Raw genomic sequence first — 13,370 nt, forward strand, 5'->3', positions numbered from 1 at the left:
GGTCAAGACAATCGTCAGAACATGACTTAAGTGAAGAAAGATGATTTAAGTGACTTTGAACATGTTCGGTGCCAGATGGACTGGTATGACTATTTTATAAACTGGTGATCTGCTGTGATTTTTTTTTTTTTTTTCACACAACCACATTTTACAGAGAATTGCAATAAAAATATCCAATAAATAGCAGTCCTCTGGGTGAAAATGCCTTGTTGATGCCAAAGGTCAGAGAAAAATGGTAGGACTGCTTTGACCTTATAGGAAGGCAATGGTAACTAAAAATAACCATTGATTATAACAAAGGTATATAGAAGAGAAACTCTGAACCATTGAGACATTGAACTTTGAAACAGATGGGCTACATAAGACCACATTGCCTGCCTCTCCTGTCAGCTAAGAACAGGTCATCTGACTGTTGGGGTTTGTCTGTATTATTGTACAGTATTTACTATACAATATTATGCACCTTAAGGCGATTTTTGTTGTGATTAGGTGTTATATAAATAAAACTGAAATGAAACTGGGGCAGCGTGGAGTTTGCATGTTCTCCCCATGTGTTTGCGTGGGTTCTCTCCGGGTACTCGGCCTCCTCACACAGTCCAAAGACATGTAAGAAGTGGGGTTAGGTTAAATGGTGATTCTAAATTGCCCATAAGTGTAAATGTGAGTTTGAATGTGGTTGTCTGTCTCTATATGTTAGCCCTGCGGCAGACTGGCGACCCTGCCTTTCACTATATGACAGCTGGGATAGGCTCCAGCTCCCCCACGATTCTGATAAGGCTAAGCGGAAGAAAATGAATGTAATGGAATGAATTGTAATTGAAACTGAGTTCCACAAAAATAATGCAACATAATATTACCCAACATAAAATTTGAGAAATTTTCTTAGCACACTGTGGGCCTCTTAGTATCAACTAAGACTGTTTAAACTCAACAACCTTCTTGATTATTGTTGGTGTTCAGCTCCATCCATTTATAAGCACAGTATATCAATCGTCTAATGGTTGCTTCCAGCAGGACAACACAGCATGTCGAATTATCTCACCGTGGTTTGTTGAACATGACAATGAGCTCACTGTAGTCAAATGGCCTCCAGTCACCAGATTTCAGTCAGCTGTGTCATCAACTGCACATTCACCTGAGGATTTTAAAATAGAACAAAGAAAACTGACAGGTCATTATTACATTCATTATATTCCTGGCCAATTTGTACCCAGCAGCTATGCAGGGACATTATATTATATATCAGTTGTGATTGTGGCCGCCTGGAAATTTCCAGATTATCTTTTTTTAGCCCTGTTTGTGGTCTAACCCTCACCTGAGGGAAATGGGAGTTCCTTAAGTGCTCACTCCTCTGTTGTGTTTATCTGTTATTTGCTAACTGTGTCTGGAATTCAATCTGAGTGGACATTTGGATTTTAGAACTTATTTATTGGTAGCTGCTGCAAGAAGTAACTGCATCCAAGGCTGACTTGTGAATTAAAACGGTAAAGTTTTGGACTGGAGAGCTAAGCAATAACCTAGAGCTCACTAGAGAGTACTGTAAAGCTAGTGGTGGCTGAAGATTGTGGCGAGTTCTCTATAGGTGTATCACTATCAGTAAATAACACTTAACACTGCCGTATGGTTATTCATTATAAAAAATACACATTAGAGGTGTTTTAATTGTGTGCATTTAACATTTATATCCACAATTTAAACAGTCAGCAGTTTTAAAGTCAGCATTTCTACTTTTTTTATTCAGGGGTCCTGTGATTCCTTTTAATCATATTAGAGTGTTTACCACGTTAAAAATGGTTTCCGGACAGCAGAGAACTGATTAGAGTGACCATAAAGAACACAACCCCTGGCCTTGTCAAGTAGGGCAAATGTACTGAATGGCAGGGTGCAGACTGTATAAGACAGATGTGTGCAACCGTTTAACCTGTGCTGGATCGGAAAGTTTGACATTAGATCTGCAGTAGGGGTTGCATTGTACTGTGCTGCCAGCAGAGAAGTTAGTGTATTTTGTTTTAGAAGGGTTTTGATGTCATTTCCTGTCTTTAAATTTTCTAGACTTTAAGTTGTGTGGTAAAATTATATAGTCGTTGTGTATTTTCTAGTTGTAGGTTGCACAGTGTTTGTGATATATTGTAGGTTTGTGTTATAGTGTAAATAAGTACTATATCAAACTCTTGATTGATGTGAGACCATGATTGTTCCACATTTAAAAACAGCATATTACTTTTGTGACCAGTTGTGGCTGCAGGTTTCTTCCTGTTAAAAGTGAGTTTTTCCTTCCCACTGTCACTAAGTGCTTGCTCATAGGAGGTTGTTTGATTGTTGGGGTTGTCTCTGTATTGTTTAGGTCACAATATAAAGTGCCTTAAGGTGACTGTTGTGATGATTTGGCACTCTATAAATAAAATTGTATTGAATTGACATATTGGCTGCTTTCAGTCTATTAAATGGTACTTCATAGGTATTGCTGTCAAGGTAGCCTGCCAAACCACTCACTGTGTTGATCTGTTTGTCGAGAAGACATTATCTCTGGCTATGAGTTAAGCTTGTGTCGATCCTGTGTAACAAGTTCCACAGATTTCAGGCTGAAGTCCTGGCAAGTACGGTAGTGCAGAATTAGAATTGGAAACCAGGTGACTCAAAGTGATTTAGGTGTAATCTGGTACGTGCAGTGCTTATGTAGCTGTATTTTTTTAAATGCCTTTTATTACTACTGAGCATTTATTTTGTACATGTAGTCCTAAAAAATATCAACATGCCTCATTTTAGAATTTACTAAAAAAAAAAAAAAACCTGGGTTTGGCTGTTTAATAACTGAGAAATGGCTTTACACTTAAGGCATGTTTAAAAAAAAAATAGCAGTGGTGCCTATTTCTTGAAGAAATTCAGGTTTCAAGTAGGGCTGGGCGATATGACCCAAAATTCATATCTCGATATTTTTTAGCTGGATGGCGATATAAGATATATATCTCGATATTTTTTTAAGCCATAAAGTAAGAACAAAAAGAGAGTTCTTAGTTAAAGCTGTGTCCCAGATGTCACACAGGCACTTTTATTAACATACAGCACAGATGTACATGAAAAATTACTCAAAAATAAATTATGAGCATTCATTAAATAATAATACTCCATGAATAAAATAAAACAATGTTGTTTTTGTGCATAACAAAGAGCTCACAATTGTGCAGTCAAAATGTAAACTAAAAGACGCTGAGCGTAATAACAAAGACAGACAGATTTCACAGCAGCTCTATTTCCAAGTTTTACTGCGTGACTGACAGCCTGGAGTTTGAAATCCACTTCATAACCACGTACGTCTCTTACAGGTGCTATTTATGGTCCTTATACACACACAATACGGTAATATTACGTTGAAGCACAGTACGTATCACTCCGCGAGGCTCCTCGGTAGCCGTAATGCGCCGACAATCTATCAAGCGGTGCAGCTCCGTAGCTTACCAAAGTCGTACTCAAACATTTTTGACAGATTGCTGAGCGCCGTGTTCCACATAAAATCGGCTCGCGGCCATCAAGCACAACCAGAATTCATACATAAGGCGCGCTGTCAACTTTTGAGAGAATGAAAGGATTTTAGGCAATGCAGCCCGTAGGGACTAGCGCGGTTAGCTCGTTAGCATGGTTAGCTCGTTAACACGTTGACGCCGTCCAGCCCCACGCATGGGGTGATGCGCAGTAACTCGTTAACGGAGATTTGCCGTGTCCATCTTGTCGCTGCCTGCACGTGACGCGATGGGGGAGGAGGGGGAGTTGTGTTCAGTGAAGGATAGAGGCGAGGCGGAGTAATGTTGCGTAGAGATAAAAGTAGACGAAAGAGAGGCAAACTTGCGGCTCCACAACTATAAGTATAACGTAACATAGACTATATCGATATAAAGGATATTGTCACATCTTATATCTCGTATAAAAATATATCGATATGTTTTAAAAACTCGATATATCGCCCAGCTCTAGTTTCAAGGATAAAATGTTATGCTTTATGCAACATTGGTATTCATCAGATATGTCTAAAGCACGCACTGAGAAAATTTGTTGTGATTCAGAATTTAAAGGAGACGGAAAATCAGTGCCAATATCTGTCCTTACTCATTTTCTCCTATTTTGACATGGCTGCATTCACTTTGTGAGCAGCAAAATGCTTCATGTGTGGGAGTAGCTTACAAGCTGACTCTGTATTAGCCAGGCTTTAAAGATGACTCAAATGGAAAATGGCTATCTCATCCTGTAATAAAACCCTATTCAAGTTGTTGGGATAATATTAATGTTTTTATTTCTATTTATTTATTTTAAACAAGCTTCATATAACATATCTTTTTTTTATTGATAAAGACACATAACAACTTTAAAGTTGTTATGTGTCCTTCCCAACAAACATTTATGGCTTTGGTTTGGGGACTTTTAGTGACCTTCAAATCCAATGCATCCTTATGGGCTCTGCAAGAACAGTCTGCTTGAGTCAAACTCTGCCACCATGCGCTGGCACTTTGACCATTATTTTCACCACCACAGTTTTTTTTTTTTTTTTTTTGTTTGTTTTTTGTTTTGAACTGTTTGTCTTTATTTCTGTTAATGTTAATCTTAGTAACATGCCGTTACTAAGATTAAAAAAAGCATCGTGTACAGCATCTGCTTATCTGTGGTTTTTTGCTTGGGTATTTGGCAACTTGGAGAGAAGGATTTTGGGTGTGCAACCTATGCAGATGTGCTTGTGTGCAGTCCTTCACAAAGACCACAGCACATAGCACCATCTCCATTGGGCTATGTGTAGGTCGAATGGTGACTGGTCAAAAAGTGGACCTGAACAGGAAAGGGGGCAACAATGGAGTTTGCAGAGAAGGAGACAAGTGCATAAGAAGCAGCATGAAAACCACAAAGTAGCTGCAGGGGACAGATTGTATTTTTTTTTAATACTTCAGCTATTTATGTTATGACATCAGTCCTCTCTGTGGTTGCCTGAAAGACTAACAACAACACAAACAAGAGCAATGCTATGCATATGACCTAATTGCGAAAAATTTCTTTATTCTACAGTCACACTAGGAAAAACTGTTGTTGGAGACCATTGCGTGACCACAGTTATTGTGACTATATGCAATGAGCTTGTGTACTTGTTGCCTTTGAAATGGTTGCTTCAAAGATGAGGACCAGGTCTGAGATCACTCGCAGTTCGTTGATGCCTTCAAAGCAACTTTAGGTGTCCCTCCACAGTGGTTGCTTCTCTCAGCGCTGTTACATCATCATACAGATGCAGACATTTATGCCCGTTGTTAAGGCACAAGAAGCCACAGCGGTATTCTCCTAAACAATCGGTGTTGCCACTCAGACAATATTGCGTTAAACGCCCTGATAAACGTGCATAACTGACCGACGCACAACAAAGATTGTCTCGCGATACAGGATGTCATGTCAAAATCGTGACTTGGCTAGCATAAAAAGGCCCTTAGGTGTGTTAAGAAAGTAATACAACAAGATTGAGTCAAGTTGGCAGTTGTAATCTGTTTTTGATAAATCGACAAAAACTTCAGATCTATTGCCATCTGCATGCACAGAATTTCACATTTGCGACTTAAACCTCTTTTCTATTACTACCTAATTGGGTCGGTTCACTATGACTCACTTCAGCTTTCAGGGTTTTTCATTAGGTCATAGTGTCTGGTAGGGCTGCCACAAACGATTATTTTGACAGTCGATTAGTCACCAATTATTTTTGCGATTAGTCGACTAATCAGATTGTGCATCCATTGGACATAAAACATACAGCTTATTGCACCAGTAGAGCAGGGCGATATGGCCAAAAATATTTATCACGATATATATTTGAAAATTTGCGATAACGATATAACTGACGATATAATTGATGCGAGACAAAATACAACTCCACAACATTACTAGCGCAAAAAGACAACCTTCCATTTATTTTCACTTAAAGAAGAAGCTGTTTTTTATGTACATTAAAGCTTTATAAAAATGTAACAGTGCAAATGCAAATGCCTTGCTGAAAGTTTAACCAAAAGGCATTTCCAGTAGAAATGGGCTGACATATCCTGAGCATAACCATGTATAATATCCACTGAAGTTAAAAAGAGGTGCTTTGCAACATTAAACTGCAGTGTGCAGTACGTATTTTTCGGACCATAAGGTGCACAGGATTATAAGGCACATTAAACGAAACAAAGTCAGATAAATCAAACTTTATTAAACTCATTCTTCTTGCTTCCTCCACTTCTGTACCATTGATTCATTAATGTTGAATTCTCTGGCAGCTGCTCTGTTCCCATGTTGTTGCAGTATATTAATGACTAACCTCGTATTGTGGATGGATTATCTCAGTTGTTCTTCTGACTGAAGTTTGGTCCGTTTACAGCATCCTGCCATGCGATTGCATTTGTCTCTAACTATCAGAAACCTTAACGTTAACTTTTTTAAGTGGAAAAGTGTTAGTGTTCGTCCTCCAGCTTCACTGTTTATATTATGCTAACATAGCTGTGTTGCTAGCGATCACGTAGCACATCATTAAATACCAGCTAGCCCAACTTCAGTAACCCTATAAACGTCACTGCTGTTTAGTTTCCTGTCTTCATTTATGTTGGAAGTGATAGCAGAGCTGTACGTTTGATTTTTTTCAGAAATCTCTCAGTCTCTCAGTCAGAACATGCTAGCGAAACTAGCGAGCTAACTTCCGCTAGCTTCCTGCTAACTTCTAACTCCGTTAAATGTAATAAATTTTGTTTTCATGGATGCCTGGAAGTTAAACTTCATAGTTACACCTGGTAAAGCAGCAATGCTGATCGTTTTATTAAAGATGAAAGAATTTAGACAGTTTTTAACTCTCAGTGATGCTGCAGTGTTCGTTTGACCTGAAGAGGGGGTTTAGGACCCAGATTACTCCCAGATTTAAGAGCATCTTAGTCCGACAAATATGACAATAACAACGGCCGCTTGCATGTTCTGCAAAAAAATGTGCTTTGTTGTGTATCTGACGGACAAACACCAAACCAGTTCCACATCACTGAAGTTGCACCATTTTTACAAACCAATTCTGGTTCATCTGTTTCACTCAACAATCGGCCATGTGCATATGAAAACAAAGCCACTGCGCATGCGCGTTTTACTCATATTCTATCGCGATATTTCATTTTCCTATCGTTGCCTAACATTATACCGGTATTACCGTGAACGGTATAATATGGCCCAACCCTATGCACCAGCATGCATCTGCTCTTATTAACGATCATTAGCTTACAGCTTTAAGTGTTTAAGGTATGTGCTAACTAAAAATAAAGACAACATGAGAGTTTATTAAATTTTAATGACATTTGCAGATTGTTTCGGTGAAGTTTAATCTGCTTGACGTTTATTCAGCTGTGTAAAAACTATAACTTTAATCTCAGCCAAACCGATTTAATCAGGAACAAATAAAATACTAAAAAAAGCCAAACAATAACATTTTTAAGTTATCTAAGTGACTTATATATATATATATATATATATCATATTTAACCTGAGTAGCGAAAGACGGCGGTGGGTTTGAAAACGGTTTGCCGGGAGTCCGGTGTTCTCACCGGCTCGTAACAGACATCTCCGAAAACGTCGGAGCGCTTTTGAAAATATGTGGTGTCTTGATAAACTGAGCAGATATTTGACTCAGAAAGAATAAATAGGAGTAATATTAAAACTAACTAGCTGCCACCATCGTTGGAAACTGAGCTGGGCCGTGCTATGAATTCTGGGACACAGCTTCTTCTTCGGGGTTTAACGGCAGCTGGCATCCTTGTACATGCAGTGCTGCCATCTTCTGTTTCAGTCCGTTATTACACTCTTAAATTCTACTACTTATTCCTGCGTCTTTTGGAATCTTACAAAGCGTCAAACGACGCGTCGACTATTAAATTAGTCGTCAACGATTTTAATAGTCGACGTAATCGTGACTAGTCGACTAATTGTGGCAGCCCTAGTGCCTGGTACAGGTCCTTTTTTAGTACCTACTCTGCCAGGGTTCAAAGTGGTCCAAGGTAATCCAAAAATGTGACGTTGACAGATAGCATGCCAGTGATTGGCTGGTCAATGGCGTCGCTCGAAGCGTCATAAGAGTATCTTGCTCTTGCGTTTATATAGAGACATAACCAGAATACAGCTGGTTGTTGACAATCTTCATAAACTGGATGAGAAACACTTGCAAACCTTTGCCTTCGTCTGTCTCAGAGTAATTGCAGTCAGTCCGAATTGATTACTTGGAGACTAGAGGTTAAGGTGGTTGAAAGTTCAACCTCTAGGTGACCAGCTGCTTGCTGCAATTTCATGCAAACAGTCTTGTCAAGCTGCATCTGACAAGACAACTTGTCAACTGCTGAGCACATAAACAGAGTGTTTTGGAGGACTTGGATTTTGAAGTTGCAGCTGTGATGTTTGGTACACTTGAGGTGCAATTACTAGGCAGATAAAAAATTCATCACGCCTTAATATGTCTTATTGGTTGTTTTTTCCAATTCTAAAAAGCGTTTTCTTAATTAAAATATTCCATCGGCCTTAAAATGTAACTATAAAAATAAAACTATAACCAAATTTTACTTCTAAAGCACCAACATGAAGATTTTCAGCACTTGTTACCAGTTAAAATCAACAGTCTCACTACAGACAAGAGTAAAATGTGAATAAAATTTAAAAAGTTGTGTCGTTAGACACTAAATGTCTTTACACATGCGCTGCTCTGTGGGTTTCTAATTGTTACCCAACAGAGGGACGTGCGAGAACACGTTTGGCGCAGTTGGTTTGGACATTAAACGGTCTTTAACCTGCGATCTTCCCACAAATGAGCCCATGTGAGCACAGTGCAAGTAACAGTTAGATCTATTCAAAGTGGGTGACGTATCTTCCTGCTGCACTCAGCCCTGTCAAACCACACAGAATATTTCCAGTTGTCAAAATGCGTCTGAAGTGGACTACTTCCTGTTGTGTACTGCATGTGAGAAAGGACAGACCTGGTTCTCATTGAAAGGAGTTCATGTGTGAAAACTACTCTGAGCTCTTGTCAGTCATCTCTATATGTGGAGGTGGCTACTGTCTCAGGCTGCTTCAAAAGTAGCCATTAGTCTATTTAGAGAAAGCTTCTGTTTTTTGTCTGTAGAAATTCATAACCAACATGCTGACGTGCAATGAATGGGAGTGGCTATAAATGTGGCTCTTGGACTTTTTGATTAGTTAGTTTGATAATGAACTCTGGCTGGTGTTTTACACATTAGATTTGCACAAGAGTAGAACTTGTGGTCTTGGATGATTTGAGTAAAACATTGTACTTGACCTGGCTTCACTGTTTCTACTGTCCTCTTTGTACTTGTTACATCAGTGTTATTGTTACACACTGAAGGACGACAGGGTTCATTCAGGTGCACATGAAGATTTATTGCGCTGAAACACAGCAAAACAATTCAGTGTTACTGGCGGCTTCCATTGTAATAACTGGCCTGCGTTACTTTTGTGGCATTACGTGTAATGCCACGTATTAATCAGCCCTTAACACACAGAGAAAATGACCAGTAACAATAGACAACATAACATGTACTGGCTGGTCTATCTCCTATAACTTCAACTGAAACCAGCTAATAGTTTCCTTTCACCTTACTGATGGGACAACACGGTTACAGAGATTAATGCAGGAGGCTAACATGACTTAGCTAACGCACAAATGTTACTAGCCTTACCCACAGATAACGTGAAACAACTCCCTTATTCGCTCACATTAAACACCATATAAACAAGAATTACACTCCAAACATGTTAAATAAGCATCAACTTTACATAAATGTATGTAGTTCTCGTATATTGCTCTCACCTGAAACACAGCAAAACAATTCAGTGTTACTGGCGGCTTCCATTGTAATAACTGGCCTGCGTTACTTTTGTGAAGGATTATTTTGCCAGTTACCCGTTTGGCTGAGCCGCCACTGCCACCTACTGGCGAAACTAAATATCGCCCTAACATCACATCAGGTGGGAGCAAATGAGCTTTTCGCTCTGTGTTATGATGCAAACTATTGTCACAACAAATAGCAAAAAATGATGATGGGGGGTGGGCACGAACACATAAGGAACACATCTGAGACTTGTTCTTAATGCGCAAAATACTCAGGGCGCCACACCCTCCCCTACTTAATAAAAAAAGAAAGAAAGAGGGGAAAAAAAGGCTTCCGTCTATTTTTTCCTAAACTCTTTGAACATGTTTGCCGTTGTCAGTACATTTCTTGTGTACTATTAGTATACCTATCCCTAGGTAACAATTATGGTTACACATGCTTCTGACATCTGTTCAATGAAACATTGCAGTACAACAATTTGCATTCAGCAAATTAAAAGTCATGGTAGAAGCTAATCATGAATCTTGTTGTGCCAAGTAACCATTTTTTCTCCCTCAAGGTTAGTAAACAAGTTCATCATGTTACTCTGAATTTCTGACTGTAACCAGACTCAATATTCGGCCAACAATACACTAGTCTGTTACCACACTTAACTTTGTTTACATATCAAGGCATCTTTTACAGATGGTCATCATCATCATATGTTTAGCATGTGACAAGTTAGCACACACCATAAGAATGAGTGTTAGATTCTGTCCATTGTCTGTTGGTGCTACGTTTGCTCTATTCTGCTTGTCACAATGTTCATGTTAATGTCTTCATTTTGGATCAGTTTCTTATTACTGTCTCTCACACCTTGCTGGTATATCTTCAGGCCACCAAGGCCTCCACAGTCTCTGGGTGCAAATAGCTCCCATCTTAACACTGTCCATATCAGCTTGTCTGACTGTGGGTTGTCCTAATATATCATATGTCAGCATTTTGGGCTGACGTCGCTCTCTCTTGGGGTGTCTGAGGACAGGTGACAACCCTAGTTCACTGTTGGAGTCACTGTCTCCTTGCTCATCTTGTTGTTCATCCTGTGACTCCTGGTGGTTGTAATGTTGCTCTGCTGTCTGCAACTCAGGTTCGTGTATCTCTCTGTGGTCCTGTAAGAAAGGGTCGAAGTCAGCTGTTTGAGGCTCCCCCAGTTGTTGTTCACCCACCAGAGATTCCAGGGTTGGAGGGATAATGGTGGTGGTACTGTTTTGCTGTGGAAACCTCCACACAAGCTCACCCTCATCCTCACTCTCCACGTCTGTGTCTTGTTGTAGTAGCTGTTGTTGAGCTTCTACCCCTTTTTGTCTCAGGCTTTTTCTTTTTTCGTTTTGCTCCTGTCTGTGTGGTTTTTCTACAGGTAGACTGTCACATGGAAGCAACAGGTTCCTGTGTACTGTGCGGCTTTTTCCTCCCCTCTCTGGCTTGATCTCGTAAACTGGGATGTCAGGGCTTTTTTGACTCACCACCACATACATACACTGTATCCTCCCAGTATGACCGAAGCTTGCCTGGGCCTCCTCTCTCCTTGAGGTTGCGGAGCAGGACTCTGTTCCCCAGATGAAGTTGAGCTCCGTAGGTCTTACGGTTGTAATAATGTTTACCTCTCGAAGCTTCTTTCTGGGCTGCCATAGATGCAATCTCATAGGCCTCCTTCATTCGGGATTGCCATTTTGTCACATACTCCTCGTAGCTTAATTGCTGTTCCTGTGAAGGCAAGTTGAACAAGATGTCTATAGGAAGTCTTGGAGTACGGCCAAACAACAAATAGTACGGGGAAAACCCAGTAGCCTCATTCCGAGTGCAGTTGTAGGCGTGCACCACTTTTGTCAATGATTCCTTCCAGTCTGCTTTTTCAAGGTCAGTTAGTGTTCTCAACATGGACAACAAAGTTCTGTTGAAACGCTCCACTTGCCCATTTCCTTGTGGATGGTATGGGGTAGTGTGAGAGCCACGTAAACCACAGACTTTCTGCAACTGGGAAAACATCTGATTCTCAAATTCCCTGCCCATGTCATGGTGGATTCGTGCTGGGAAACCAAAGTTCAGAGCAAAGTGATTGAAGACCTTATCCACCACTGTTTTTGCAGATTTGTTTTTTGTTGCATAAGCTTGTGCAAAACGTGTGAAGTGGTCCATCACTACCAGTATGTACTCATATCCCTGTTTACAAGTCTCAAGGTGCAAAAAGTCTATGGACACAAGCTCAAATGGGAATGTCGTTGTAATGGTGGTCAGTGGGGCCCTGGTAATCTTACTTGGCCGCTTTCTCTTGAGGCATTCGCAGGCATGCATTACAAAATGCTCCACATCGCTTTGCATTCGAGGCCAGTAGAACCTGTCCCTTATTAAACACAGAGTTCTTTCTGTCCCCAAATGTCCCATCTCTTTGTGCAGTTCCCTGAACACAGTGTCACGATGCTCTTTAGGGAGAAGAAGCTGATCTCTGCCTTTCACTCTCCTATAGAGGACCCCATCATCATTTATGTGCACTCTGCTCCACTGCCTCAGCAAGATTCTGACATCAGGGGGTTCTGCTGTTAGGGCACGACCTTTTGGTAAGTAGTTGTTGATTTTGTGTTGTAAAAAGCGACTAATGATGGGATCTTTCTCCTGACTCACTCGGATTTCCTCGGGTGACAGAGACTTTCCAGCAGACAGTGTGACCGCGTCTTGCACTAAACTGACGGCACTCAGGCTGACAACAACAGTTTCATGCAGCAGATTCTCCCTCTGCAATACTGCACTTTCAACAGCAGCTCTAGCGACACCCTGTTTGACTTCTGATGTGCACTGTGCCATATACTGCTCAATGTTTAGTGGTAAGCGGGATAGGCCATCTGCATCAGCATTTTTCTTCCCTGGCCGGTATTTGATAGTAAAGTTGAAGTCAGCCAGTTCACTCACCCAGCGGTGGCCTGTGGCGTTCAGCTTTGCTGTCGTAAGGACATATGTCAAAGGGTTATTGTCTGTGTAGACAACAAAATGTGGGGCGTAATATAGGTAGTCCCGAAAGCGTTCACAGACTGCCCATTTTAAAGCCAAGAATTCCAGCTTTCCCGAATGCATATGATAGTTTTTCTCAGGGGGTGTTAATGTCCTTGAGCCATATGCAATGACCTTCATCTTGCCTGCTTGCTTTTGGTATAACACAGCTCCCAGGCCCTGTTGTGAGGCATCACAATGGAGTACAAAGGGCTCTGAGAAATCAGGGTAACCCAAAATAGGTGGCTGTGTTAGACAATCAGTCAACTCATTTAAGGCATTTTGATGGCTCTCAGTCCATTTAATGGGTGTGTTAGGCGGTGGTCGACCTTTCGGTTTTGTCTTAACCACTTTCCCCTTTGTCCTGGGCACTGGTGGCGGTGCTTTATCTGGAGGCAGTGTCAGCAACTGGTACAGGGGTTTTGCCACTTTTGAAAAGTTTGGGATATAGGATCTATAGTAGGACAGGAATCCTAGGACCCG

General features: G+C 40.6%; 1 protein-coding gene across 5 annotated transcripts in view; it reads left to right on the top strand.

Annotated features, from left to right (window-relative positions):
* The window catches only part of pds5a (PDS5 cohesin associated factor A), a 39,924-nt gene that overhangs the window by 1,954 nt on the left and 24,600 nt on the right, over positions 1-13,370 (top strand). The window lies entirely within an intron of this gene.

The sequence above is a fragment of the Rhamphochromis longiceps genome, linkage group LG6 (assembly GCF_057381845.1).
Source record: "Rhamphochromis longiceps isolate RC_006_pf linkage group LG6, R_longiceps_female_GT1.1, whole genome shotgun sequence".
In the NCBI taxonomy this organism is placed as follows: domain Eukaryota; kingdom Metazoa; phylum Chordata; class Actinopteri; order Cichliformes; family Cichlidae; genus Rhamphochromis; species Rhamphochromis longiceps.